Genomic DNA, 9,644 nt, shown 5'->3' with positions numbered 1-9,644 from the left:
AAGAATGGAGAAACAAGAACCACATGTACTCACCATCAAAGTGGTTTGAACTGATCAACATTTATGTGCACATTTAGTAGTAACATTCATCGGGTGTCAGGCAGGTGGCAGTGGGGAGGAGGGGATGGGTATATTCATACCCAATGGGTGTGGTGCACACTGTCTGGTGAATGGACATGCTTGAAGCTCTGACTTGGGTGGGGCAAAGGCAATATATGTAACCTAAACATTTGTACCCCCATAATACACTGAAATAATAATAATAATAATAACTTTGATAAACTGAATAATTGGAAAGAAATTAAATAGTACTACCACTATGTTTATTTTGGAAAAGCCATGAAGAATTTCACAGGAATAGAAGAGTCATTACCCACTTTGATTCTACTTCAGAAAATCAAGACTCTCTACAGATTGCTTTACTCAGGTTGCAATTGGATTTTCATAATTAACATTAACAAAGAAACCAATGAGCTGTATTTCACCACACTACTACAAAAATGTATGACAGGCTGGTTGGAGAGGCAGCATCCACACGAGGATCAGGCGGGAACGAGCAATGTTAATGTGCAAACTCACACTGGTATTTTACGTATAAAGCCTCCTCATGTCTGATATTGGGCTCATTTTGGAATCCAGAAGACACTATGGCTTCTGCATAGACACCTTCTTTTGCATTTTTCAGTGGAGCTTTTGATAATTCATAGTTTCTACATTACACTATCTTCCTCATAGAGCAAAGTGATGAATTTCATCCAGGCATCTCTCTCTTCAATAAATACTCCTCAATGGCTCAATGAAATTTGCTCTTTCCCCTTATGTCATTTTGAAGAAAGTATTATGGCAAGAATAGCCAAAAAGGATGGTAATAATTTATCCTCAGAGACCTTGAAACAGAGAGAAGAGATGCTATTAATATTTAGAAATAAGTACAGCCTTTCTATAAGACACGAAGTTCTGAGATTTTAAGTCTTCACCTATCATCACTATCTCTAAACATAAAAGTGAAAGATAGCAAAAACTCTCCACTTTCTGATTCTGCCTGTAACTGGGTCCGCACCATCTTGCACAGTGTGAAAATAGCCAAGCACAACCCCCTTGATGGCTGTAAGCCCCAGTAAACACCGGTGGCTATCCCCATCGTGTGCCAGCACCAGTGGTGCGGGATGAAGCCCAAAACTTTTCCACGCCCTTCCCTCTCTATTGCGAAAGTGCTCGGGAGGGAGGGTGGCACAGTGCAGTGGTTCTCACACCTCAATGCTCCAAATGAAAACTTGTTCCAAATGAAGATGCTGGGTCCTATCTACAGAAATTGATCCTTTAGCCTCGGGGAAAGATCTAGGAAACTGATTTATTGACACATACCCCAGGTAAATCTAATGCAGGTGGATACTGGGCTTTAAGAAATAATAACATGGGATCTAAGAGCACAGGATTCAAATAAGAAAAGTCTAGGTTTAAATCCCAGATCCTGACGGTGAGTTGTTCTGTTTAACCCTTAAACACGTGAGTTGCTCTGTCTGTTGAAGCCTTTTCTTAAAATAATTTTTAAAAAACCTTAAACAACCTTAAATTTAACTGAGTTTATTTGAGAAAAAAAGAAAACAAACAAACAAAAAATGATTCACAAATCAAGCAACCCTCACTCAGAACCAGAACAGGTTCTAGGAACTTCTGAGCTGCAACGTGGTTAGGCAGTATTTATGGATAGAAAATGGAAGTGAGGCAAAAAGAACAACTTAGTTATAGCCTATTTGAATCAGCTGGCCACCTACAATTGACTAGAGCTCAGCCGCTGTCACTAACTGAAACTCAGCTATCTGTTACATTAGTATACTCCCAAGTTAATTAGTTTTATGAGCATGAATGACTCCATATCAGTGTGGTCAGTTGAGCCCAGTACAGGAACATAGTCCAAATCAATGGCCTCCTACAAATTTTACTTAAGTTTTCTCAACTATAAAATGGGAATAGTGACACCTCAAAGTGGTGTAAGTTTAGGGGAGATGATGTATATAGAGAACTTGGCTCAGTCCCTGCCACATAGTAGGCACAAAATCAACCATGGCTATTATTTAGTATAACGTTGAGCTTAAACTCTGGTGACTCTTAAAAGGTTTGACATCTTGAAGTTTCCAAATTTATTCTTGAGTAAAAAAAAAAAAAAAAAAAATGGCATTATTTTCCTCAAAATGATGGTGAAGCACCACAGTATGATGAGTTGTTTTTTTTTATTTCAGTCACCTACCTCCAAATAACTTCATTGAAAAATATTAATAGCAACTTAACTTGAACATTGGGACATGATACATTTGTCCTTCAGTAATCTATAGTTTTATGAGTTGGGTGCCAATCAAAGTTTTTGAGACAGGTATCTGGGTGGCTATACTCTTGGTGATACAATGACAATAATAGTTTTGTTTTCCTCACAGGAATGTAAGAATCACATGAGAAAGCAATCTGAAAATTGTGCAACATGCTACAGATAATAGGATTGTTATGATAAGGCTTGTGTTCAGAAAGCCAGAAAAGATAACACAAAAGAAATAATAGGCCATTTCAGAAAGAAAGCTCAGTGTTATGGACTGATCATGAGTATAGTCACATGCCACCCACTGTCAGGTAACCAGGAAGCTGGACGTCCACGTGGCCAGAGTAATGAAGAGTCTGATTCAAGAACCAGATAGAAGGCCCAGATCAGTCATTTTTAAGGTTTCCTTCTATGCAGATATCAGAAAATTTTTTTAAAAAATCACATCTAATGATACATTCAAGAAAATAGAGAAGGAAAAATTCTTCCAAATTTTGCAATTCAACTGGCATGCTTTTTAGAAGTAAATAAATATATGTGTTTAAAAACCTGTATTTTTCAGGCAGTAGCTCAATCAAGTAAGAAAACAAAACCAAAATTACAGACCAAGTTGTTTACTAAATGAAAATTCTAGCCTTCATTATGGCTGCAGGATTTGGATCTCCCAGAACTATCACACCTGGCTTGTTGAGTAATACATACCTGTGGCACCGTGAGTCAGATGGAGCATTAACTGGCAAGTCAAGAGAGTCAGGAACACAGTCCTAAAATGACGTCTTCCCACCTGTATAGGAACAACACTTGCTGGCCCAGACTAATTAAACATGGTGTGTATAGAAAAGGGGAAGGAGGAGAGGACAAGAGGCCCAGGGCTGGGAGATTCTCTGAGGAAAACATTTCTGTTGTTAAATCTTCAGGCAGTTAGGCTCCTCCTTATGTGCTGTCAATACTTTGCATGTACCTGCACAACTCATAGGATGCTTGTGTATCTTTTCTCCATGAGGTAGGGAATATGCCTCGTTTAATTCTGTATCTTTAATGGCACACAGTGTCATTGGGTCTATCACACAGAGCTCAGCAGAGGGTTATTAACTGAACACAATAGCATAGATTAAGAAATATCCCAGGTCCAGAAAATATTACCAGTTGGAAAATCTGTGTCCTTTTGGAAACCTCCAGCAATACGCATTAACTTAGGCATAGTAGTAGGGATCTCTAATGTAAAAGGACCATGCAATCTGGTAGGCAGGGTTCAGAGTAGCATCAAGCTCTATAAAAGCTGAAGCTCTTCTCTGGAGCCAAAGAGGAGTCATCACTGGCTAGCAGCAGGACAAGGATATCACTCCAGCCTTCCTAGTTCCCTCGCCCAAAGAGATAAATAGTAGCACCTCCTGATATGAAAGGCCAATCTCAATCCCCAAATTAGCACAGTGAATTCTGGCTTCTGCAGTCACTACTCTTCTGAAACTCCTTCTTCCAAATTTTATTAGGGAGCACATTTGGCCAATTCTCTGTCAACAATTTCCTCGACTTACCTAGATGATTGGAATTTGCTGACCATTTCTTTCTTTCTTAAATCTCAAATCCCTTATGTTCTATGAGAATATTCTCTCCTGGTATTCTTCTACTTTACAGGTGGATTCTTTTCTGATTACTTTGCAGGTTTTTCTGTCTCCTACCACCAAAACATAATTATTTATCATGTGACTTGGTCTTTGGCTCTCATCTCTTCTCTTTAAACAATTCCCTCTTTGTAAATTTAATCTACTCTCTAGACTTTAACTACATTAGTACTCAAAAAGTGCATTCACAAAATCCACATCTAGCCCTCACTTCTGCTTTAGTTTCAGATTTCCAAATGTTTGCAAGACACCTTTTTGTAGATGCTCCCTCTTCAGCCTCTTCTTGCTCTTGTATATCACCTACACAAGTTGCAAAGTCTCTCCTTTGGTCTAGGTTTCAATTTTTTCATGAGTTAACTTAGGTGGTAGAAGAAATTATTCAGGAATTCAATGGATCCTTTAAATTTAGGGTAAAAGTTTCCCCCAAATGAAATTCATAATATTTCTAATGTTCTTGGCAACCATACATTTTCTATCATTTTTGCCATTGTATAATATTTCTAGTGCTCCAAGCCAAAAAACAATATTGAAAATTTAATATTGAGTAATCAATATTCAAATCATCTGACAAATCTTGTTATCTTTAGCTGTTCCAGGATTTGAATGGCCATTGTTGAAACAGGCCAAGAGAAGAGAAGACCTTGAGTCTCAGAAAGGTAAGTCTAGAGCCTGTTACTAATAAAAATTGTTTTATGTGCTGCCTGACACATACAGGTCTGTCTCTCTAACCAGACTTGAGGTTCTAGAAGGAAAAATTGATACTTGATTCATTTTTAGTCTCCTCTTCTAACACAATGTCTGATGTTTTGTGTCTGTTCAGTATTTGTAGTTTCAAGTTCTAGGCTTCTTCCATAAATTCTCCCAAATTAGTATAGCAGGACATTACTTAATCTAGATAAGGACATGGAAATCTATACTTTTCATAGGGTTGTGATAAGGGTGTAGGGGATCAAACTCAGTTTTCAAGTGACCTGCACAAGGAAAAGGAAAGGGGAAGATCCTGTCTAGCCTCTAGGAGAGTCACAGACTAAAGAAAACAGTGCTGTAGCCTCTGGTTGTGGGATAGGATACTTCTGCCATCTGTCTTGGTTATATGACTCTTACTGAGAGTAGCTGGGCAATGACTCATGGCTATTTGTCAGAAGCCAGAGAGAAGTTGAGACAGAGAGCAAGTCTTTCTCTGGATTTCTGGCACATTCCATGAAATGTCTTTCTGAGCTACTTGCTATTAGGATTGTTTAAGCAGAGGCTGGGCAACTGCAGGGCAAGGATGCTATAGCTGAAGGAGCCTATAGGGGAAGGAGCTGAGTCTTATATGGAATTGAACTAGGCGGCCTTTGAGTCCTCGTGTAAGAATTATACTTTTTTTCAACTATCGTATATTTTTGAAATCCTCTTATCTTCTAATCAACTCTTATATTTTACAAATATGAGCCAGGTCATTTATTGGGTATTGTATGGGTACTAAACAACGTGCTTTCTCTATATAATTATAGCCAACGCTTACATAGCATTTACTATGCACTGAACTGAGTTCTTTGTGTATATATATTCTTTAAACCTTCATACAAGCCCATGAAGGAGGTTTGGCCTTAAGTTCCATTCTACAGATAAGGCAACTGAGGCACAAGAAGTTCAGGAACTTTCCCAAGAATATTCAACTAGTAAGTAGCAGAGTTAGAGTTCAAACCCACAAGGCCTGGCTTCAGATTATATACTCAGACCCATTATACTGCACTGCTGCTTTGAGCTTTTTGATAACTATATAACAATAGGATTACTACTCTTCCATTATAGATGAGAAACTGAAGTGCAGAGATGTATATCATGTGCCCTAGATCATGATGGAGTCCCCTCCAACTTCCCCGTTGCCCCCACCTCATTCTAGTCCTGCTCACCCCATGGCTGAGATCCTGCAGAGGCTTTTTATTTCTACCTCTGACCTCTACCCTTCCCACTCATCCTTCACACTGCTACGGGATGTCATGCAAGACTCTCCATTGGTGCCTTCTTCTCTGTGTCATCATATTCAGACATGTCAAACTCATAATTTGTCTTTAAAATATAGGCTCTAGTCCCATCAAAGTTATTTCATCATTGTTCCACATATGCGTTTTTGAACCTTTTTCCTGTGAGCAAGAACCCTAATGTGTCCTCACTAGGGAATACATTCAGTTTACATAGTCATCAAATATAAATTTCTTAATCTCTCTCCAACATTCATGTTGGCTTCCTGTCCTCCCTCTTTCTCCAATCTACTCTCCTTTACAGGACACCACCACAACGTTAGTTCAGATCCTCACAACCCTCATGTGAAGGACTTCTGTATTTCCTGATTGTTTTGCCACCAGTTTCGTCTCTCTAAAATCCATCCCCAATAGTGCTGCTAGAAGCTTTGCAATTATGCTGACTTCCTATTTTGAAACACATGCCTGGTAGACTTTAAAAGCAAGGCTGGGCATTTGAGTACAGAAAATTTTTATGCAGGGTATAATAATATTGGAAAAACTCAGGCTTGCTTGGACTGTCTGACTCAGAATGGTGTTGTAAATCATGCATTGGATATCAAAGGCACTTGAGAAAGGGCCAGAAAAAGTATTTACTGCTCTAGTTTGTTTTATTCCTCATCCCTGCTATGGCTCTGTTTTTGGAGAATATTGATAGGGAAAAAAGCCAAGGGGAGCAGAGGAGAATGTTGCAGAAGGTAGGTTGGTGAAACAAACAGAGCTGCAAAGCTGTGGTCCAAACCTGGCTGCCCTGACCTTTAAAAATCATGATGAGAGCTTCAGACGCTTATTGTAGGAGGTGCCTACAGCCATCCAGCTGCAGGAATGGATTGAAAATGAAGAAATTGGGTCAAGTCTCTTCATCCCACTTTTAATCTGTTAAATCATATCTCTGTTTCATTAAGGCTCTATGTGGCTTCCTCCATGTCTGTGGAGTAGATCTTGACATACTTCGCCAGCTATAAACTACTCACATTATCCCTACCAGATCATGATTTGAATAATTAATTTCCATTCTCTCTTACTTTTTCCTCTGCTATTATAATTACACATACGTTACACCTTTGGAAATTGGCATATAGTTCTTACATGTTCTGTGGTGGTTGTTATTTTATTCTTCTATTTGCTTCTCAGTTTGGGAAGTTTCTATAAGTCTATCTTCAAGCTCACTGATTCTTTCCTCAGCCATGTTGTCCAGTCTACTGATAATCCCACTAAAGGCCTTTTTCATTTCTTTTACAGCATTTTTGATTTGTAGGATTTACTTTTGATTCTTTCTTAGAGTTTGCATATCTCTGTATACATTCCCAGTGGTTCTTTCACGTTGTCTATTTTTTTCTGTTAAAGCCCTAACATGTTCATTCTTGCTATTCTAAATTTCCTGTTGGACAATCATAATCCCTGTGTCATAGCTGAGTCTGCTTCTGATACTTGCTCTGTCTCTTTAGCCTGTGCATTTTCTTGCCTTTTGTCATGTCTTGTGATTTTTTGTTTAAAGCCAGATATAATAGGCACTGAGATAAGTTGATCTTTAGTGTAAGGATTTATGTTAATCTGCCTATGAGTCAGCTGTTTTTAATGTTTGCTATAGTGTAGGTATCAGAGGCTTTGAATTCCTATAGCATCCTTGTTTTTGTCTCCCCTCTTGACATTGGGTTGCCTTAAGTACTCTTCCTCAAGGAAACTCTGTGTCTCCCAGTGTTTTCAGCTATAAACCATTGTTATTATCCTGGTACCTCTTGGTGTGGTGGTAAGGCATGGGAGAGAATTATGCTATAATCTTATAATTAAATCTCAGTCTTTTAGTAGGTCTTTGTCTCTGGCTATAACTTTCACAAGAGTTTCTTCAGTGATATATCCTCCAAATGGGTTAAGACCCTTTTAAATTATTACTTTTTTGGAGAGTAGGCCTGTTACGAAGAATGCTTATGTATGTCACAATGATCACTCTTTCCCTCCTCCTGCCAGACCATAAGAGGTTCTTCAATTTAAGAACATGGTGGCATTCCTGTAGGTAAAACACACAGAAGTGTGGGGATACCCCTAAGACCCAAGTCCCCAGGATTTCTCATTTTCATGCTAGTCAACATTCAGTCTCCAGCAATTTATCAAAATCCCCATTTAAATGTTCCCATTACTTCATAGCTCTATTAGTTTCTCCTCCAGATAAGTGGATCTTGGCTGTGTCTTCCTGAACTCATCTGCCTCTTCAGGGTAACATTTTGCCCATAGTCTCACTTCTTTGATGGGTCCAAAAAAAGTCATTGATTTTCAATTTGTTCAGCTTCTTCTTGTAAGGACAGGAGAAATGACTTCTAAGCTCTTCACGTTGTTGGAGCTAAAACTGAAAGTACTCTGAATCCCTCTTGATTAGTCTAATGCTGCTGAATGTGGAATGGTATAAGAAAATGTATGTGCTGTACCTTATTTAATCTTGTATTCAGCTTTGTGCCAAGCATAATAGAGTTCAGACTCAACGCACTGCAAAGTATTAGTGTTGAATTAACGGAAAAGGACAAACCATCTTGCATATCAGAAAAATGGTACACTTATGTTAATCAGCAGACTCAGTGAAGATTCCTAAGTGTAATAATTGCATAAATCATAGGAGAGAATAGTAAAATGCAAAAGTATAATAATATTTCGCAGTGTTAGATGTATGCACCTGCACTCTTGAATAAAATTATGACCTTAGACACAGCAGGTTATTATTCATACTGCTTATAAATCTGAAAAGGGAAACCCATAAATTAACACCAAACAATAGCACCCACACACCTATTTCACATGTCTGCTCATTCCCAAGTACCAGATTTTAAACAGCTGCCTAGAATTTTGGCAGAGAGCATCTTGGATGCTGCCAAGATCATGAGAGAGGAAGTAGATCTTTACCCAACCCATTCCAACTTTCGGTATTCAAGATCATACATTTCTGAGTGTTCAGGAAACATAGAGTTGGGTGTCCAGAAAAATGGGTGAGAAGGAGAAAATTTCATCACAACTGAGACGAAACCCTGTAATAAATTTCAGAGTTATTTTTCTGGTTTCTAATGGACGGATTAAAAAGCAGTCTAGGTAATGTAAGGGAGAAAAGATTTCTTTCCGTGCCCATTGCTAGGTTCACGGCTGAGGCACCTACAACAAAAGCACACAAATTTATTTAAGTTTTAGGTGACACAGGAGCCTTCAGAAATGAAGACCCAAAGAAAAAGGGAAATGTGTGTTTTTATGCTTAGGTTTGATGAAGAGTGCACAGTCATGCAGAAGTATGTTTGGGCAAAGGGACTATGATCCGATAGTAATTGATAGGAGGAGAGACTTAGTAAGACCTGTTTGTTCAGATTCTTTTCTGTGTCCCTGTGTCCTCAGAGATAAGAACATCTTTTTTTCTGGCTAAAGAGAGAGTATCTCTTGAATGATGGTCTTATGACCTATTTTAGAGAAAGGTCATAGAATTCCTTTACAGGCTGCTTCAGCGAAGAAGGGGAAGAAAATGTCAGAGATCTTCCTGCTTTTATTGTTTTATCAAATGCAAGGTGCCATATTTTGGGGTAGCATGTCCCAAATCCTATCAATAGGAAGAAGAAATTTGAACATTGTCTAAAAAATGACTCCTCATTCCATCCCTGCTGCATTTGTGGGCTAACATTCCATCAGGAATCCATTAGAGTCCCAGAGTGGCTATGCTAAACAGTCACTTTCCCA

The sequence above is a fragment of the Propithecus coquereli genome, unplaced genomic scaffold (assembly GCF_000956105.1).
Source record: "Propithecus coquereli isolate 6110/MARCELLA unplaced genomic scaffold, Pcoq_1.0 Scaffold10, whole genome shotgun sequence".
Classification (NCBI taxonomy): domain Eukaryota; kingdom Metazoa; phylum Chordata; class Mammalia; order Primates; family Indriidae; genus Propithecus; species Propithecus coquereli.
This window is presented reverse-complemented; position numbering follows the sequence as displayed.